This window comes from Scaptodrosophila lebanonensis, unplaced genomic scaffold (assembly GCF_003285725.1).
Source record: "Scaptodrosophila lebanonensis strain 11010-0011.00,11010-0021.00 unplaced genomic scaffold, SlebRS2 tig00000024-arrow-pilon, whole genome shotgun sequence".
NCBI lineage: Eukaryota > Metazoa > Arthropoda > Insecta > Diptera > Drosophilidae > Scaptodrosophila > Scaptodrosophila lebanonensis.
In genome coordinates this window covers 16179858-16201733 of record NW_022060538.1, presented here as the reverse complement: position 1 = coordinate 16201733, position 21876 = coordinate 16179858, and the positions used below count along the sequence as shown (strand labels likewise).

Genomic DNA, 21876 nt, shown 5'->3' with positions numbered 1-21876 from the left:
TTCTCAGTGCACAACATTTGAGTAATTGAGACGTTGGTGTGGCACGTTCAACGCGTTTATTTCCTGAAAAGCCTTAGTGACCAAAATATGTTTTCGTTGGCAATCGATCAAATCACACACAGAGAGCTACGAAGGCACTTTGAGGCACATATACCCTGACTGGTGTATGCACACCCCTGGATATATCAGGCCAGCCGGCTGCCGATATGCATTATGCAGAGTATCGAATATCAACTGAAGCATTCGCGAACGCAAACAGTTAGATGGGGAGACAACACCAAAACGAGCGATGCAACCGGCAAACAAACAAACCCAGCGACTCAGTGACAGACAGCCAGACAAACAGTGAACGTCGTCAAATGTGCGTGCATATGTATACTATACATACATATATGTATGTATATGTATGTTATGTGTGTGTACGAGCACGGCCCCTATCTGGTATGCGTGTGTTATAGAAAACTCACAAACATAAAACTACCGTTTGATCGATGGTTTTGATTAAAAATGCAACACATTTCTATGATCTGTCGCACAGACAGTCCTCGACATCAGACGACCGCCTGGCCGCAGAGCTGTCTGCGCCGGGCCAGGCGCCTATATGGAATGGGAATAGCGGAAGGGGGGTGTGGCGCATATAAATATATGTATACACACACATACACATACATATGTACAAGTATGTGTGATTGTGCAGCTATGTTGCTGCGGTCTCTTGGCTGCAAACTGGCAACCAAAAACAAGCAAAATGTTTGTTAAAGTGAAATTAACTTGCCGCACAATAAGCTGCACTAACCAATCAACAATGCCACTGCTTTATGAGAGTAAATTCATACACTACCGGCCAACTGAATAGGTTCAGCATGCTTGTCAAGAAGACTCTCATTTTACAAAATTGATTCATTCTCGTAATCTTCTTAAATTAGCTAACCATACCCATTGCAATGATATATATTTTTATATCGCCTGACTTGTAGTGGCAAAAAGCGTTACAATTTGCGGTTGCGGTTTTATAAGTTTATAAGTTATAAAAAGTATTAGGGGATGTAACCCATATACTTAAACACTGAGCCAGCTGATGCACTGCTCGGACATAAAATATTTCCTTCGGCATGGTTGGGAAGTGTTTGTATCGGTATTTTTTTGATTCTACTTATATTTAGGGAGTTAACCAAACATTGCGTTTCCAACGGATATCGGTTGCTAAAATAAGAAATGGAGGCGCATTTTAGGGAAACTCTTATATATTCTTTTGTTTAAGCAATGATGTGCCTCTTTTAAGCAATATTGTGGGATCTCCGGCATAATTATTTGAATTTTTCCAACGAACCTATTTAAAAACGACCCACCCTAGCTTAGGTCTCGAAACGTTTGAAAATGTCAAACAAAAATCGTGTCTTTATCATATATCTGAAAAAAAAAGTCTTGGCAACGCAGCGGTGCCTATTTAGTTGTATGTGTGTTTATACGAAAGAGAGAAAAAGAGTGTCTCTGCGTGTGTGTGTGTGTTTTATACGCATGCCGATCATCTTGCAGAAAATGGCAGGCAGCCTTTCATTGGCGTCATCGCCTTTTCCAGCTCCAGCTCCAGCGCTTAGTGTCTCGCACTCGTACATTTTCCGCGAGGTTGTTGTCTTCGCTTCCTCAAGACATAAACCAGCAACTGAAGCAACTGAATTTGGTTTTCAGTTTATTTTACAATTCATGAAATTCGATCGTTTTATTAACTCGATGTATGTGTGTTTTTTATTTATTTATTTTTTTGCGTGCCTTGCAACTCTCTTCGCATGCATTACGCAGTTGTCAGTGTTGTTGTTAAACAAAGAGCGACAATTTCCATCGCTGTTGTTGTTTGTTACAATTTCAACTATTTTCAGGCATTTTCGGGTCGGGCTGACTGCTTGTTGTCCGTTCATTGGCGAGCTGCATTTTTCTCGACGACTTCATGTGCGTGTGTCAGTATTTGTCAGTATGTGTGTATGTGTGTCGTCCATCCATTAACCTTCATTAGGCTTAGCTATTAAAGCTAAATTGTGCGGAGTGTTGCTGTTGTTACTGTTATTGTCAACGCGCTGGACGTTATAGTCAATTTTCGGTTCGATTATATTGCAGTTGTCATCGTTGTCGTCTTTGTTGTTGCACTTTGTTAGTTTATGAAATTGTTGTGTCTCTCTGGGTGTTTGTGTGTGTGTGTGTTGGTGTGTCGCTGCCAAACAAAAATGATTGCACAATTAAAGTTTATTTGTTTGTTTGTTTGTTTGCCTTAATGAACTGTGTGAAACAAATTTCGGTTTATTTTGCTCTACAATTGCAGCAGCTTTGTTCGAAATTTATTAAATAATATTATTTCATATACTGCATGCGAGTATGTGGCAAGCAACTGAAGGAAAAAAATGTATTGAAAAAATACAAAAAGCTGCGCTGCAACTTCTCCTACTCCAGCTCTCTTCGTCTCCCTGCCCCCCAGCACGCAACACCTGGCTTTGTTTCTCACCTGCGAGCGAGCACTGCAATGTCCAGCCACAGCAACAACAGCAACAACAACAACAACAAAAACAGCTTGAATGCGCATTTTTGCTGTTTGCGCAGTTAGCGCAAATTGTTATTGCACAATGTTTTTTGGCAATGTCGAAAACGAGCGTAGCTAAACAAACAACAACAACAACGCTAATAATAACAACAACAACAAAAGAAATAACATCTGGGAAAACTTGTCGCATGAAAATTACAACGACAGCAACAATAACAAACACGCCTAATTGTCGCTAGCAGGCAGGCGGTCGCACAATACATAAAATCAAATGATAGTTTGTTTTGGCTAATTTCTTGACGCGTCCGATATTTTTTCCACTATATAGTATTGGAGTGCTTTAGGCGTTGACTTGCATTTATGACACGGCCAAAAAGTATTTTTTAACCGGAATAATGCGAAATCAAGTTACAAGTTCAGTGCAAGGCGAAGGCACGTGATCAACGTGACTCAGCAAGGGAGTATGTGTCTACATAAGTATTCGAATGTCTGTTTATACACACTACTCGTATTATATACAGAGTCGAAGAAACTCAACCATTTGAATGACATTCCTCAATTTGCTTTCTTAATCAAGAATTCATATAATAAGTCAAACATCGTTTGTGAATCGAGAGTTTTGCAAGAGAGAGAATATTATGGTTTCGACTGCAAATATACTACACATTAAGGTTTTAAAGACTTTAAGGAAACATTTACGGTTGTGCTCTTACTGTATTTCAAGATTACATTGAATGTTATAATCTCTTACCCACATATTTATGCTGCAATATTGTATTTGTATGGTGGGGTTCCTAAAGAATGTTGAATCTTGAAAGAAGATCCATTTTCATCACACATTTGGTGACTAAACCCATGAATTATTCGTTCTTTAATGTTGCCCGGTGGCATATAGCACCATCAGGATCAGTTTGTTGCAATTTATGGGCACTTTTCTTACTCGGAGCTCGATGCAGGCATCTGCAACACATTAGCAATTGACACCACAACCGTTAAAATTGCACGTTTGCTCGTTGGGTATCATCAAAAGTGTTGCTTCTAAGCATCTCGATAGCTGCCTGCCAGCTTGCAACAATGCAGCAGCAGCAGCAGCAACAACAAACACCATCACAACAACAGCAACAATTGCAAATTGCATTTGCTCCGCCTGAGCAATTGTTGTACAACACAAATGGAGCAGGCTGTGGCCGATCTAGAAACCCGTTTGCGCCAGCAAAGAATATCCATTGCATCTAGTGTGCGATTGTGGCAAGCAACCTACTAAGTTGCCAGTCTGTCTGGCAGTCTGTCTGTCTGTCTGCCTGCCTGCCTGCTTGCCTAGTTGATAATTATGTAATTTACATGTTGCATAGCTGATAGCACTTTGAACTGCTCAAATGAACAATTTCAATCCCCGCCAGTGGCAGTCGGATGCACAGTATATGTCGCTCCAATTTTTATAGAAACTAAATCATTTTTAATACCCAAATTTAAGACTAATAATCGTAAATATCTGGGTTAATTTGTAACGCTTGTGTGCATGCGTAATGAACCATTCAACCCGATTAGACTCACGCACACTCCCAGGGCAGACATACTCTAGCGACAAAAAGATCTACGTATACAAAAATATTTGATAAGTCGTTTTAGACTTTTCTCTGAGGCGTGGAGCCAAAAGCTGATAAAGCAACCGAAATATTTCACTCTGGGGCAATGAAATTCTTGTGTAGAAAACATACATGAAATCAGAAATCAATTAACGCAGTCCTACTATACTACGAGTATATCAGTGAGTAAGTCGTGAGAGCGAGCCATTATGCTCGATTCAAAGCGCCATACGAATATGTATATTTTCGAATCGTTCTTTTTGTTCTCATCACAATCGAAATCGGTTTACTTTAGCATCGATAGGTGCTCAAACTTTCTTTTAGTTAAAGGATTGTGGTGTAGGGCGGGGCAACTCTAGCAATCGGCTAATATAGGGTATATACACTTCGACGTGCCTTTTCTGTTTTATCAACTGCCCATTTCGACTGAGTTGAGTCCAAATGTGACTCTCTTACATTCATTGCCCGTGTGCCTTTTAACAATTTGTACTGCGAGTATTTTCAATTCACTGTCTGTCCGCATTTGAAAGTCAAAGCTGTGTGTGTCTAGAATTATTCTGTCAATTACCTTTCGAAACCGATTTACCTTTGAAATGCCTAACGAATTCGTGTGTGCAATATTTTGGCAGTTGCCCGCTGTGTCTTTGCTCAGCCCAATCAAACATTTGCGCAGTTATAATGCATTTCGGCTTATAATTTATGGCAATGGTTATGGGTTCTTGCGGCAGGCCAATCAGCGACTGATTGGCAGGCTTTTAGATTGCGCGACGGCCAATTGTCAGTTGCAGGTGGCTGATTAGCCAGCCCAATTGTCTGGCACCCACAACATTTTGGAAGCTATATCGGAGGTGTTGTAGTTGCTTGTCGGTAGTTGCATCTGCAGCCCTGTTAGGTCTGCCTGCTATACCTCCAAGTGCCATTGCGTTCATTGCGATGATCAATAAGCCGAAAGCACGCAAGCACTTGAACAACTTCAGCGGCTGAGACAGCTTGGCTCAATTGCAGCCGGTTACCAAGTGGTCCAGTCCCAGTGCCGTCTAAATGGGTTAATGCGCAGCCAGGGCACTCCAGCCATTGGACGCAGTGGCCCAGAGTCTTTTCCGCTTTTGATTTTGTTTTATTTTTATTGCTGATTGTATTTGTTTGTGATTGTTGCGTTTGCTGCCTCGCATTCGAGCGTTTCGGCGGTCACAAGTTTATTAACAATTTCTACTCTTACTTTTGATTAGGCAATGAGTTTGCGTATTTTTTTTTGGGGGTCTCTTGGGTCTCTTGGCTATTGGCGGATTAATTCTGAGGCACGTTTATGTTTATTTTGGTGCGATACCATCATGAAAAGTAAATCTTTTGAATGGTGTCGCATGATTTGTCAACTGTTTGCGGTCAAGTAGCAGCAGCTGCGGCTCCTTTGTGGGTTAAGTCAACAGACATGGCGTCAATAGGCTTTCATTTTCAAGACAGCTTACGAAACCCCCTCTGTCTCGGCTGCCACATTTGTTACAGTCGAAGTACATACAAGTATACACTCATATAGTATATTGTCATCTATCACTTAGTTCTTTATTGAATTCTTGCATGCAATTGTCGCGAACTAATCGCTTGCCTGCCTCTTATTTTGTATTTATCATTATTATTTCCCTGCCTCCCATCCACAAATACAACAAATTAAGATTCGAGCTGTCGGACTGACGAGCCGGCGCTGCTGCCTCTATTGAAATGTAAATTATGACAGCCTGTCCATAATTAATCAAAGAGCTAGGGCCGCCACCGTGCAGCCACTCAGCCTGCACCACTCGGCTGTTTAGTCTCAATTAACACACGCAAATTGGCCACTGTACTCGCACAGTGGTCAGAAGTCAGTGGTGGAGCTACCAGTTGCCACGCCCTTCTGCCTATGAAATATGTGCGGCATTTGAAAGTTAAAAAAGAGTATCTAATGGAATTCGCTTTGCATTTTTTATACTTAGGACATGTGCGAGTTGCCGTCGCCTCGCCTTCTTTTTAAGTTGTTGAGCAACCAGTTTAAAAATTCTACTGACTGTTGCTGTTGGCCATGGCAGCAAACCTGCTGCTTGATGTGCGTCAAGCGATTTGTATTTCAAATGACGTCTGGTTCCGTTTGTTGCACACACATAGTATAACAGCGAGATTTCTAGACATGCCAATGTCAGACAAGTCAGCTGATTGAATTGCAAAACAAACCAGACTATAGTATATGGAGAGTAGCAATCTGTTCAGTAAGTTATACGACTGGGAGAAGCTACATTCCTTCAGCCGTCAATCGATTGTCTGGCAGAAATCGTACACACATGTATACGTTTATATTTAGAAAGGTACTTACACAAAATTGATTTGTATACATCTATAGGAGAAGTTACGTGCTCTCTAAAACCATTCACTAAAAAGTGTGGTTGTAGTTTGTATGGAGAAATGGTAGGTAGAATGATAGATGGCTATCACTGTTAAAGGTCAATGTCTTAGATAGCTGTAAACTACTGACAAAAATGATAATGATCATCTCTCGTAGGGATCACTATATAAGCTAATGCCAAATACCTTAAAAATTAGATAGTGCGTTCACATACATTGCGTCTCATGACCATGGAGGAATATGTTTATGTTGTGAAGGGTTCTTTTTTTTTTTTTTTGGTTAACTAAAATTTATTTGCTTTCACAATCAGTTTAGATAATTAATTAATTAATTAGAATTATGTTCTCGACTTTACCTCAACTATGAGAAGTAGGTTACCAAGGATTCCAATTTTAAATCAAAGGTCAGCTATGAGTTCTGCAATACAGCTGTTTGAAATCAAGTGCCCAATAGGTGGGTTTGATATGCGGATGGCCAATACAAAAACTTACTATTACAATATGGTGTAAAAATTGTAAAGCCTAAAGGAATACAAGAAATCAGTTATTTTGTCTACATTGAATGTTTAGTTAGCCGACTGACTCGCAGATAGCAGGTTTTATCTATTTTCCTAAGCAAATTTATGCATCTTATTAAACATATGTATGTGTGGCTGAAGTCACAAATTAACATACTTTTACAAAAAAAAAAAGAGAAATAAATAAATATTGTGCCAATATTTTGTATAATAAAAAGGCGTCCCAGATAAGATGACAACTTAACTGAGAAAACGAAAACTAAACAACCATTTTGCCTTTCTCTTTGCAGACGAGCGCAGAAGTTTTGCATTAAAATTGCACAAATAGGTATGTAACGAATTTCTTTTTACGAATAACAAACTTTCGCAAACCCCGAAACAAATAAAACAAAAACGAAATCGAAATCGAAAATTTCCAAACAAGCCAATTAAATCGATATATGTATATTAACTATTTGCGATGTCAAGCCATGCATTTTGACACAAACTAAAAACAAAAATAAAGATTTCAAAAATCTTCCATTTCCCTGCTTGCTACGTTCGAGTGGCGGGACGGAGATCGTTTATGTTAATCGACACATGTTTTCGAAGTCATTGGCCATTGGTCGCAGATCGGGCTAATGTATTGTCTGTCTGTCTGGCCTTTCTGAACCATGTTTTTCACTTATTTATCTTTATATGCATGTATACTACATATATATATATATATATATATATATATATATATATATATATATATATATATATATATAGTATATTATTGTGTGTGTGGTATATTAAAATACCAAAACAAAATGTATACGGAAAACGTGTTTCGTGTCGCGTACACACAAAAATTCAAATTGTGCCTGCCGTAGATGTTTTTTGTTAGCTTTATTTTTGCTAATGTTTCGATTTGTGGTTGTTGTTGCTGTTGCCGCTGGTACTGATGGGCCTGTTTGGTGTTTTTTGCGTTGCTGCTGCTTCTGCTGATGGTGTACATGCCAAGTTATTTGTGAGCACCCACAGCTTGAAACTCGTCCGTGATGTGCTTTCGTGGCCTCCCTAACTGGAAACAAGATTTCGGCTAATTCTTATGCAAATATGCAGGCCGATGTCGTGTATCGTCTAAAATTCGCGCTTCTGTGCTTTCCAAACAGTTTGCACTCGAATGGCCAAACAGAAAAAATATTTAACAATTCTTTAATGCACAGACGTTCATTATACAGACACCCGTCTCTTCATGTATCGGTGTATGTGTCTTGCAAATTAAAGATTCTGGGGAATTTTCTATGACTCAATACATTGCCAAAGTCGTCAAGCCACATACACAAAAACATTACAAAATCGAATTCGCATTAATTTCTAAACAAGTTGAGCAAATAAGGTGAAACAACACAACACAACACAACAAAACAAAACAAAACAAGAGAGCAGTGAAGCATCATTCAACAGAGTGATGTCTTGAGTCTTTGCCCAAAACAACGGTGATAACTAACACCTTTGAACAATCATGAGTGAAAACAGATATAAAGATAAGCCCATAAACTGGCGTGATGTTACGCTTCTATGATAGACTGAAACAAAAAACAGAGACAGAGAATCAAATTACTCTCATGCGTCACCAGACAACTGCATTGCATTACAGACTATTTTTGATTGATAATCAGTAAACGAATTAATCAATGAGTTCCTTTGTTCCAAGAGCAGACTCCTTCCGGGAGTTGTTATAGGTTGGAAAAAACTGTATGGTTCCAATAATTAAATCGCTTTTACAATATTCTTATATAACCACAACACAAATTGCTTTGTTTGAATAATTCGAAATACTACAACGTATGTTGCAATTTAATAAAAAGAACAAGTTTCTAAATATACAAACTTATTAATATATCGCTAAATACCGCTCTTCCTCCTCGTCACGTAATCCAGGAATTATTCCACAGAGAGTCTCTCTTATCAATATAATGTTTTACATTTGAAATATTGTTTTAGTATTTGTGGAAAAGTAGATTTAGACTTCACAAAGAAATTGCCAAAGTATATAAGGTACTCGTATGTATATCCGGCTTATACTTAAATAATAGACTCCCACCTACGGCTATGTTGTGGGCTTCGCTTCTATATGTGCAAAGCCTTATTACGTTTATGCACGCTCTAGCTTGTTTCTAACGCAATTAAGTTATTAGTTCGGTTAGTAAGCGGAAATTCTTTCGCCATCACTTCATGTTCTATCATAAATGTAGGAGATTCCAAACTTTTCTAATTAAATCTGAAAGACTTACTTGTCCCAGGCCTTTGACGAGTTGTCTAATGAAGCATCAGAAGCATCGTATGCGACACTTTTCCACTTAATAATTACAATTTCTTGCCATAATACAGTTCGGTGAATTTAAAGACTATAGAACAAGAGTGTAATTATACAGTGAATACTAGATGAATCGAGACAGTAAATTCCATTTAAAAATTTATCATTTCTGTGCCCAGCTGGATGTTTGCGCCCTAACAAGTCGCCGCCACAACTAATGCTGCTTGATTTGGCTTAATCTGCCCGCTGTTTTTGTAATGCCTTCGCTTTCCTCCAGCCTAGTCCAGCCCCGAGCATGTATTTTATTCTTTTCATTAACAGCGCCCAGCGTGCGGCAATCTAGGCCTGTCCAATGCTACTCATGCGTGCTAATCGTATGCGCTGCTTATGAAGTTGACATGCAGAACGAATCGTACACTCCACATCTTGGCCAAAGAAGGAGACCTATGCATTATTTTATGGACTTGCTGTTTGTGTGCATTCCCTCAGAGAACAACATAAAGTCACACTTAAAATCAATAAACACTGACTGCAAACGCCCCCAAAAACTCTGGAGGGTAACCCAATCCTACTCTCCGCTATCGGCATTACACTATACATATGTACATATGTAAGCCATAAACCTATAAACTCACACAAACTTATGCCCACAATAATCATAAAAAAGCGAAGGATATGCGAAAGCCCTAAAAAATATTTGCGCCAAAAAGCGCAGCACAAGCTTGGAGCATATCGAATAGAATGGCCCTATGGGGCAACACATGTTCTTATAAAGTTGTTGTTGCATGCGTAAACATGTAATTTTATGGACCCATAAAAGGATGCCAATGAGCCGAGGTTTGCAGAACAGTCCATAAAGACACTTAATTGCTATTTTATTGCCGGAACTATTACGCCGCTGAAGTCCATTAGAACCCGGACTGAATTTTGATTTCATTGGAGAAGGAGCTTGTGGCATACCCCATATTGCACCGCAGCACATTGGGCCAGGTATTTAAAAAGTAGCAAATTTTTGACCATGCACATCATCGCTTATGAACTTCACGAGGTGTATAAATAATTAGTCGCTATGCGTAGTTGAAGTTAGAGAGCCAAAGTAAAATAAATTTGGAGCGTCGATGTCATTTTGTATATTGGAGAGCATCCTCATCAGTACTGCTGGGATTCTTTGGAATTTCTCTAATACTGATGGATGACCATTTAAGATAAAATCTCTAAATACAACACCCCAAAACTCAAACAATGCAGGGAAAGCTGTCCTTTGATCGGTCAAGAACTATATCGTGGACTGTACTAATGAAAATAAAAATAAAATTCAGTCAAATGACTTAGTCTATAGGGCCTCACAAAGGAAATCGAATCGGGTATTTCAGCATATTGTAAGCTGAAATACTATCATAAGAAAATAGACCATTAGAAGGCAAGTCTGACTCGAATTTTCTTCTTTTTTTTTAGAGCTTGTAAACATCGATTGCTGGGGGGGAGCAAGCTTTTCAGGTCGGAAATCGCAATTCCTGTGCTTTTGTGAATTAAAAAATGTACATACTATATATGATTTTTCATTTGCCCTGACTTATCACCCACTGTTCTCAATCACATGTATGTTGCCAGATGCAAAGTGGCAGACTTCAGAGTGCTCTCGACGCCTGTCTTGTGCGCCCTTCAACACGACGCAGCTCCAACTGCAGCTCCATCTGCATCTGTGCAGTCCGATATCTTTAATGAAATCTACATGCTTTGCGCTTTAACAAGCATTTCGCTTGTCTACTCATGTCGCGATCGTCGCGTCGCGTCGCATCGCGTCGCGTCGTCTGCCCCATTCCCATGTCGATCCTTTTGTCTGTCGACTGGCAGTTCCTTGTAAGCGGACGCAGACTCCCGCTTCAATGTCAGGCGCGGACGCAGACGCAGATGCAGACACAGAAGGGGAAGAATGCGCATGCGCAGACGTCGACATAGACATAGACTTTGGCTTTAGCTTTGGGCGCGCTTGCTCGCAAAACTTTGTAAATCTTGTTAGCGTAAATATTAACTTGTAAATATGATGATGCCCATGGAAATTGTAGAATTACTGATAAATATCATTACGTTGCAGTCTCAGTCGAGCTCGCAGTCAACGACGACGCTCTTTTGTATTTGTACGAGTATTCGTACTCGTATTTGTGTTTGTGTTTGCAATTCGCCTTGCAATTCTATTAAGATTTTTATCTAAAGTGCTTGTACAGCCTATTTGTTGTGTTGCCAGAGCGTAATTGTTTAGCAAATCAGTGAGTGCGAGTGATCTCGAGTGGTCTCTGGAGGTCGGCCGAGTTCCTGGGCTGGGCCGGGCTGGCCCGGGCTAGTCCGGGCTGGGCTGCGCTCGATTAAGTCTCCTAACCTTGCAATTTCTATAATGATTGTGTTTGTCGCCACTGCTGCTCATATTGCTATTGTTGTTGTTGTTGCTGCGGCTGATTACACAGCGGTAACTGACAATTTTTTGCAGCGTATTTCCAAGCAACTTAACTGTCATAGGAAGTGACGCGTAGGCACATGGCACTCTATAAATTTGCAGTCGAACCCAATAAAAACGTTCACACCTCCGATTCTATCGGCCGCATATGGCGGGCGACACGCCCGTCCTGTCCCGTCCCGTCCACACCCACATGCTGTGTATTCGTGGCCGAGCGGACAGTGAGTGCAATGATTGGTGTATTTAAAACAGAAATACTGGAAATAGATAGTATGACAGCGATATACGAGTAAGTTGCAAAGGCCTGGCACTCACCCACACTATGGCCAGCCACATGCATATGCGGCTGTACTGGCAATATCAGTTGTTTCCTGTCAACGACTCAAGCCAAACCTATAGGGGCTTACGGTCTGCTGCTCCTTTCCTTGGCCAGTGCGTGGCCATCATAATTCTAAGCAGTTGTGCTCGTAAATTTTCGACCAAAAGCTACAGGGGAATGGCACAGCGAGAAACAACAGCAGCAAAAGCAGCAACAAAGACGTGACAAATGCCCTAAACGAGCTACTTAAAGTGTGGGAGTTGCTTTTGAAACTGCATCTTCATGTTCTGACTCTGCCTGAAGCTCATGAGAAATACAGCGTAGCCCATTTGAATAGGGGCAGACTCTTTAAACGTAAATATTATCTAACAAATACATAATACCTCAGCCCAGAGTTCCATAACAAGAACCCATGCATTATGATAATTAATTAATTATGATACTAATAATAGTAATATTTGAACAATGTTGTGCTTTAAGCTTCAAACCATCTTTTATAAAGAAAGTTTTTAGTATGATAGTATAGAAAAAGTATCAAAAAGGTTATGTAAATCGACTATTTTTGGAAATTCACCAAGTTTTCCCTAAGTCCCAAATTTTGAGTAAATGAAGTGAAATTTTTATTTCCCAACTAAATTGCATTAATAGTTAATCTTTTAATAGATTTGTAATTTCACGAAGGTATTGATTGATTTTAAGCTCTTCAGTCTCAGCCGATCAAATATAGTTCAGTGTTTCTAAGTAATTGGACGTCATTGTCGGCTTAAGTTGCCGCATTGTCGCACGGCGCCAAGACTGAGCCTGGAAATTGTGGCTGCTGATAAAGTCACTTGGCTGCTCATATTTCCAGAAAACGTACCACGTAAAAGCTCACATGTCACTGGTGCTAATCAAAACGCGCACACCCCAAGGGGTCGTCATTTGGGCTGTGCCCAGCTGCGACTTCAGCGATGTCGCTGTCGCTGTCGATGCTCTTCCAGTAGTAATTTCGAGCAGTCAACGCGCCAGCAGGCCAACGGAGCAGCACAGTGGGACATTTTTAACGTAAATACATATATGGCCGTCTATCTATTCGTATATCTGTCGCTATACACTCACACAAGCATATGTAGGTATGCTGTATTTCTATCTGTCTGCCGCTCTAGTTTGCTAACCACCAAACTAACCACAAAAGCCGCATGGCACACGCTGCGTATGCGCATTATATTCAGACGGGTTCAATAAACGATTAGCTAGCCGCCCGCCCTGCCCTGCCCTGGTCTGGCTTGGCTTGGCTTGGCCGGGCGAGCAGAACAACGAACAACATAAACAACACTAGTTCTAGGCAAATACGAGAAGTGATGGCGGTGTTGAAGGTGTGTGTGTGTGTGTGTGTGTGTATGTGTGTGTGTGTGCGTGCGTGCGTTCAACGCAGCGCATGCGTTGGTCCGCCAAAGTTATCGCGGCTTTTTACACTAAGACGAAGGCTAATATGTCATTTGGTCATTGATACGCGCAACGACAAAAACAACAACTACAACTACTACAACAACGACGACAGCGACTCCGACGTCGATGGACGATGAAGCACGAACGATCGTTTGAACGTTGGATTCGTCGATCGGGGAATCGGGAGATCGGAGGCGAGGAAAAACGCTTACTGTCAGAGTGAGGCGCGTATAATTAATTGCGCCTATCAATATCGCTGCTTGTGCGTTGTAGTTGCTGCTGCTGCTACTTCTGATATTGTTGTTGTTATGGATAGCTGCACGCATATGGCCAAAACTTAATGCGTGTTTGGGCAGCGGCAGCCTCTCATTGAGATAAGCCTCATGTGTCGTCTTGGATTTGTTGTTGTCGCTGCTATTGCTTTTCATGTGCATTTTGCATAAATCATTTGAATGCGAAAGTTATGTCATTTAAAGAAAAAGAAAGAAAGAAAAGCTTTTCTATGCTCAGTCGGTATAGACCTTGAACTATGTCTGTTTGTAAGACACAAACAACAAAATAAACAAAACACTAATTTCGCAATATGACGCATGAATCACACACACACTCACATACACCAACGGATGTTCATTGGAATATTGTGACTGAGCGGCCATAAAATTGACATAAAAATGACTGCCGTTCTGATGATACTGCAGTACTGCGAGTATCTAAACAGTAGATCAAGCCTATACTAGAAATGTTAAATCGCAGGCCTCGAAATGAAAACTGATTTATACAGTCTTTTTCTACTGAAATGTCTATTTTATAACATGACAAATGAAATACTATATGTATATTGTATATTAATACTGTAATACTATATGAAGTATACGTTTTCGAAGTAACATTAACGCTAACGGCTTTCGTTTGACCTTGTAGAACTATAGATCAAGACTCAATATACTGATTTCTCGTTAATTACTGAATCACACGTCAATAACAAGGTGAATTGCAAAGTCCAGATGTATAACACGAGGTTTGGCATTAAAAATCCAAAGCTAGAATTGTATCGATGTTCTGTAGATTGATGAATTAAATGGAATACTGAGTGCAACATACATAGGTTTAAGAACATATTTTGTACTTGTGATAATAATTTTTTATATTAAATATAAAATTAGATACATACATATATGTTTACAAAAACATAAAAATTTCTATATATTTTATTACCTCCCATAACTTGACAAAAAAACTGCGACGGCTCTGGGATGTTTTACCCTTTGAAGTACAAAGATACCTGTCAGAGGAATATTGGTTCCATTATTTCCAAGATGGAAGCCTCAGTACCTACAATCATGTGTTAGGTGTTGTACATAAATTGTGCCAAAATTTGTTGAAGTTCGACTCTAAAGATGAAATTATAATTCCTGGTTTCACTAATTTGCCGCATGTTCTACGGAGGCCCTTAGGGGATGTCTACTGTGGCAGACAAATAGCTCTCGTCAGTGCCCTGATGCGTGGGCTGGGAAACACCTTAAAGGCAAACAGCAGACTCTGCGGATAAACCAATTATGACGATGCACAAAGACTGTGGAGTGGTTCATGAGTCATACATACGTGTACATCGAACATATTGGCAGTAAACTGGTAAGAAGGGTTGCTAGCACACTAGACTTGATTGTTATGGCTTCGGGAAAGTTTGCCGAGAAGCCGACCACTTTTACTTTGAGCAGACAATAGCATTGGCCACAGCAACAACAACAACGACAATAACAAGTGCAAAATTAAAACTTAACATAAGCCCCGCAGCTAATTTATGCCTTACTTTTGAAGCTGCCTCACTTTCGGTGCTGCTGCGATGTTGTTGCTGCCACTGCTGGAAAATGTTACTGGGCCCAAACAACAGTTGCAGCAGCTACTGCAACGGCTGTTGCTGTTGCTGCTGCCGCTGCTGCTGCTGCCTCATGTAAATGATTGATGTTGCCACGCTGCTTTTGTTGCGAAAAATTCTCTTTGTGCAAAATGTTGGCATTTTGAAGTACGAGTAATTGCAGTTGAAATACTATTTCGTGTTGTTTGCCGTAGTGTTGTCTTAGTGGCTATTTCAGTTTTTCCTTCCAGACGCTCGGAGTTGCAAGTTCGGTTCGCTTTTGCAGCGCATTTGGTCAGCATTGTGGCCCAACGTTTGACTTCCTTTCACAACTAGTCGAGAAAAATCGCCCTGCCATAGAGTGATGGGCACTTGAATGTTTTTAAATTATAGACTGATGCTCTTTCTGTTGCTGTTATTGTTGCTCACCCATATACATTTCACAGATGGATCTGTAAATGTCATGAGAAAGAAATTTATGCCATATTTTAATACTTGTATAGGCAGAAATGTATAGTGATTTGATTTACTAACATTTTGCTGCTCAACCATGAGTATACGAGTGTTATTTCTAATGGGAAAGAAATTGATCGACTATAACTAACAAGACAGATAAACTTAGTAAAAGCTTGGCTTGACTATTCACTATCTTTGAACTACATATTTCCATGTAATATTTACTGCAAATTCGAAATAGGACAGTTGTGGTTGGTCCGATTCACTTGTATGTGGCATTCTGATGAATATAATATTCTGGTGATGTTTGATAGCTATAGTTCCAGAATTGGATCTAATTTGTTGGAGCAAGCGTGGCAAAAACTGATTATACTTTACAAAACACAAAATTAATTTTACATCGTTTTAGAATTTTTTTTTTTGTAACGTCGCTACTTTTTACAAATTGTCTTCGAAAAATTGAAATAAACATTATTATATGTTTTTATTTCCCCAGCTTGAGCTTTTTATTTGCAAGTAATTTGTTTTTATTTTAGATATTGAGAACCTTTTTTTAATATTAGTGAGATTTCTTGATTCATTGAGATATGCTTAAAATTGAACTCGAATTATTTAAAATTTCGCAATCTATGCTATTAATGAATTTGGCGTTATTTTTATTACATAAATACCTTGTTTTCTTTTGGCATCTATTTCTTTTATACATTTTGTATTAGAAATAGATACTCTCGGTCTGTCTGTATCCGTAAGTAATGCACGAGAGTACAAATTACTTACAATTCCGAGTCACCTTGAACACCCGTACATATTTAATGTATCTGTTTTAAAATAGTTATATACTTACGCGCAGCAATGAAGTTATGCAAACATGTTTTTTCTGCTGCTGCTCTTCTAGCCGTAATGTTGTTTGTTTGATCCAAGGGCCCTCGTCCAAAAAACAGGCAACAAAATTGAGGCTAATTATGCGATGTCGACCAGATAGCGTAGTTGTTGGCTTCGGCATCGGCATCGACATCAACATCAACATTGACATCGGTGTGGCCCCAGATGCGTATGGCGGTAATTATGACCAGGCACATGCCACATTATTCTTGTGTGGAATGAGCGTTGCCTGAACCCTGGCCTCGCCACTCACCCAAGCTGAACTGCAAACTCAAGCCCCAGCTCAGGCCCAAGCTTCAGTACTCTCCATAAGCGGCAACGCTTAGCGGTTGCTCGACGCCAACACTTGTGCGCGTGTGCAGCGGTGCTGTGGCATTGAGGCACACACACACACACATAGACACATACCCTAGCAAATATTCACATGGACGAGGTAAATACCAAATACTGCCGCTAGCGCAACACGAGTAACATAAACGTCAGACTAGCAGTCAGTCAGTTAGCCGGGCAAAAAGGCAACAAAGAAAAACGTTACCGAAACCGGTTAAGTTATGAAAAATTATGATTGTCACTGCTCGGTTGCCCGCACGCCGACTGCGCTGCGGCAGGAGCGAAAAATGTGTAACAATTTCAAGTTAAACATGAGCTTTGTTTGCTGTTCTTTTTGTTGTTGCCCAAGCAATTACAGCCAACAGCAACAGCAACAGCAGCAGCAACAGCAATAGCACCAACAACAGAAACAGCAAGTGGGCCTATAATTATTTACCCACGTCTGGCATGTTTTGCCAGACTGACTGTCGTCGCGGTCTCTGACATTTTTGTTTTCATTGCAAGGGGCGCGCTCCGAACGAAATTGTTGGCATATTTTTGCATACATTTTTGGAGACACCAGCCCACTGTGCGTCATAGTTTTTTGGCAGCCCCGGCAGTTGTTGCTCCGTTGCTATTGCTGGCTTATGGCTTATGGCGAGTGTTGAGGCAACGCCCTCATGTGCGCAACATGTGTTGCTGTTGTTGTGATGACTCACAGCTGTTGGCAACATGTTGCTAACGCATCATTTGCTGCCCCTCCACACCATTATGCCCAATTTGTATGCGCCGAGAGTTGTTGCTGTTATAAATGGCCATTTTGAATTGCATTTCTATTTGGCCGAGACACCGCCGCCGCCTTCGTTATAATTATGATTCTTTGAAGCGAATTGAAGTTCTGCAATTACGCGTGCAACATTTCAATTGAACAAACGCAATGGAGGCTCTCTAGGCGCCCGACTGGGGTTGAAGCATCATGTGGCCATATATTCGTATTCATTTATTACAGCGTCCCTCGTAAATTCTTTGGGAGAAATTCAATGCGCGTTCGTGGGTCTGTTGCTCAAGCTTAGCCCATTGTCTTTACTGTTGCAGCTGTGCGTGAATTGTCATCAACTGTCAGCGTCAGTTTTAATTAGTTTGTTTACAACAACCAAGGCAACGGAATCAACGGCAGCGGCAATATAAGGAGAAGAGACAAAGATGGGCCCTAGAGGCCCAAGTCTCCGCCGCCAATCATATCAAATCGGTCTGCGGTTGCGTTTGCCTCATCTTATCATCTTGCGTAGTTTATTTTCAAATCACTTTAAATTGTTTTGTGTGCTTTGGAAAAATTTGTATGCCCCCCAATACATATATTTTAGTTCTTGCATACTATGTATCTGTCGATCGGTCAATAATGCACTGGGCTATTTACAAGTCGCCAGTGACTCTACTTCTGTCTAAGAAAGGCGAGCAATATCATTAAATTATGATTGGAAGTGACCTGCAGCATAGCTTTTCATCCATCCTATCGTATCAGCAAATAAGTAACCTAGTAACTGTATTTATACATATGCATATATTATTACGGATTGCGAAGTTAAATACAAAACATCATTTTATATCCAATTCAATTATTGGGCTTCCACAGCTCTCATAGTTCAACGAATCTTACACCAAATTATAACACGGTTTTTCTCCTGTGCCCTTCACACAGTTGCACGATGATGTATTTATCCTTTAGAAAGTCTTGGCCATTAAAGTATTACGTTCTAGCAACAATTATCGTAGTTCTGTGTTTTTTTCACAATTCTGTGCATGTATGTACTTATTGTGTGCTTATCGGAATAGAAAGCACGTATATGGAGCAACAAAGATTTTATAAATACTTAAATACTCAATGCTATTGGGCGGTTGTCTCATCAATTTTTTAACAAAGCGTCCACGAACAGCATTTGCTAATTTCAATGGCGAAGCGTGCCTCGGTAAACTTTTTATGAGCAGAGAATTGAATAGCGTTTCGTATGTATTTGTTGTTGTTATTGCTGATTGTGTTGTGGTTGTGCTGTTTTTTTTATTTTATTTTTTTTGTACTATCAGCAAACAATAAATGTTAATTAACAGCATTTATGTGCCGGCCTATTGACACTTTTGTCATAAATTCCACTTTTATTTTTATTCGCCTAGAGTATAAAAAAAGGCAAAGAGTGCTGTTCGTACTGCTCTTGCTATACAGGTACATATTTTTATACCCTCCTTTTTAAAAAAATGTAATAGTATATTGGTTTTCTGTGTACGTCTTTAACACCTATAGGGAGCAGCATCCAACTCGAAGAAGAAGGTACACGACGAGGCAAAACCAAATTAGATAAGAAATAGAAAATAGACAACAACAAAAATAAATTCAAATTATAAATTTTAAGTGCAGATACAGTAGGGTATATAGAATGGATAATGGTTATATGTAAGGGGAAGATTTGCTTAATAATTGAAAGAAAACAAAACAAAGTGTTCTGAAACGATTTTATTGCAAACCTGTTTCGGAGGTTGGAGTTTTTCTTGACGTCAAGGCTGATAAACGCATATACGCATTAATAAAGCAAAACGGGCTTTATATATATTGCATGGCTTTAATTTTCCAGTTATCTGTTTAAGGAACAAAGACATTTTTTATGTGGTTCAAAGAACCACTAAATTGTGTAATTTATTTAAAATAAACCGAAGCACTGCCTGCTAAATTTTACAAGGCCTTTTATTAACCAGACTTCGAAATGTCAACATTAATTCCAGTCTCAGAAGCAGAAGCTGATGTTGAATTCTTAAAGCTGAGCAGACAGCCCCCGCCAATTTAAGCAAAATTATGGCAAGCGATGCCAAAGTGCAGTTGCCTTTATTGCCCACAGCCCCTTCCCCAAACCGTAGCTGGCACATGGATATGCAAGCTGCACATATTTTTCATAACAAATTGAGTCATTAAACTTATTTATACGCGTTGAAAGGCACTAAAAATCACTTCCGCGTTTCTGCGACTCTACAATTTCGTCTGCACTGCGTTTCTGGGTCAAATGCTGAGCCTTCCCATCCTGACTGTCGCTCCCTGCTGCTTCCCAAAACGAAAATTGCATTTGTAAAATAACCGTCGCCCCATAAACCCCATGTGCTTAAAAGTATTATTATACCCTACCCTGTCAAGAGTAATCGCATACTGAATACTTTTCTTGTCTTCTTTATAAGTTTGTAGCACCCATAATATACATATTTAATCACTATAATGAGACAAATGCCAACGTCATTAAAAAGCGGTTTTATGTCAAACAATTTTGCTTGCTTGTAAAAATATTCACAAACTACATTTTCTTAAATGATTTGGAATGGAAAAGGAGACCAAAATAAGTAGAAAATACTCGTTTCTAAAAATAATATACATCGCTATTATGGAAACAGTTTCTAGCCCAAGTCCATGTCTTTATTTTAAGCTAAAGTGTAGGGTATCTATGTTCGGCGCACATGAAAATAAGTTCTTTAGCTCGTTTTTTATGTTCTTTCATTATGGTTTCATATATAATTCTTATTAAGAAAGTCGCCTGCCTACAGCAGGCAGGCAGCTGTTCTTGGGCCAGACCATTGTCTTTGTGCGCCTGCACGGCACTCGAAACTGGCACAGGCCATAAAATTTAGCATTTTAATAGGGCATTATTAATTTTTCCCCGCTTTTATGGGTCAACGTGCAACGAAAACGTGCAAATTTTCAACGTTGCTGACTTTTAGTTTCACTCCAAGATCACAGCTCACACGATTCGCTTACTACGATAACCTACGAGTTTAATGCTAGTCCCGCTCATTAGGCGATAGAGTCGGGCCTGAGACGGCATCGAGCGAGCGCACCCAGGCATAACAATTTTATCGGCGTGAAAAACAACTCAACTATCGGCAGCCACATCTATGATTTAGTGTACGGGGCTGCCGACAGTCTGCAGTCTACAGTCTACGGTCTGCCAAACGCCGAGCACTTGACAATAATTTACGCAAATAGCATAATTCGCTTTATAGGAGTGCAACACTTAAGACGAAGTCGTACTCGCAACATGATGGTGATGCTGGTGCTGATGCTGATGCTGATGATTCTGCTCCTTCTGCCATCCAATGACTGTAACTATGTAGTTAAGGAGGAGTGCTCGACGCGCTTTCAACGCCAACGCGCCTGCGTCAGCGTCAGCGTCAGCATATGAGTGTGCGTGTGCGCATGCGCCTGAAATTGAAACGAGTGCGCAGCAATGACGATGCTGCCGCCTAATGAGGCTTTTGTCTGGGGGCTGTGGTGGCTTCATGGCTTGGCCGCCTTTTGGCTTTGGTCTGGTTATGCGTGTGTGTGACTCACAATGATTTTCACTTGCTTGCTATTTGTTTGTTTGTTTGTTTGTCCGTTCGTCAGTTATTCACCCAATCTGTCCAGTCTGTCCTAGAGCTGGGTACGTGACACTGCAGTCTGTCATTTCAATAATAACTTTATGCTAAAACAGTCCACATTGCCGTTCTCCCACAGCCGCTTTTTGCAGAAATACGTAATAAATTTTAAAAGCAACTGCAAAAATTAAATTCAAATGAAAATTTGCGAGTGTTTATTAGTTAACAGATTTCTACTGATATTGCTAATAACTCATTTTCATAAGTTCATTCTAATTTACAAATAACACAATATCTATTATTATTGTCTTAATTCTGAATATTATCGGAGATTAAAAAAACTGAAAATTACATACTTCCGAAGGTCAACTAAATATCTATTATTGAAATGAAAAGTACCTTCAGCAACCCTGCAAAAATAGTTTGTGAGGCCTATAAGTGATTTACAAGATTATAAATCGCACTCACTCACGCAACTCACTCATCTCTAGTCGGTCC

The 21876-nt window shown here is 39.9% G+C and overlaps 1 protein-coding gene across 2 annotated transcripts in view; it reads left to right on the top strand.

Annotated features, from left to right (window-relative positions):
- LOC115620377 overlaps positions 1–21876 on the top strand; it is a 124217-nt gene that overhangs the window by 36935 nt on the left and 65406 nt on the right. The window contains exon 3 of one of the 2 annotated variants that reach the window (XM_030513584.1): positions 7295–7332. The exons of the other annotated variant lie outside the window; for it this stretch is intronic. The gene's annotated coding sequence lies outside the window, so the exon portion shown is untranslated. The remainder of the gene's footprint in view (positions 1–7294; positions 7333–21876) is intronic. 2 annotated transcript variants of the gene reach the window in all.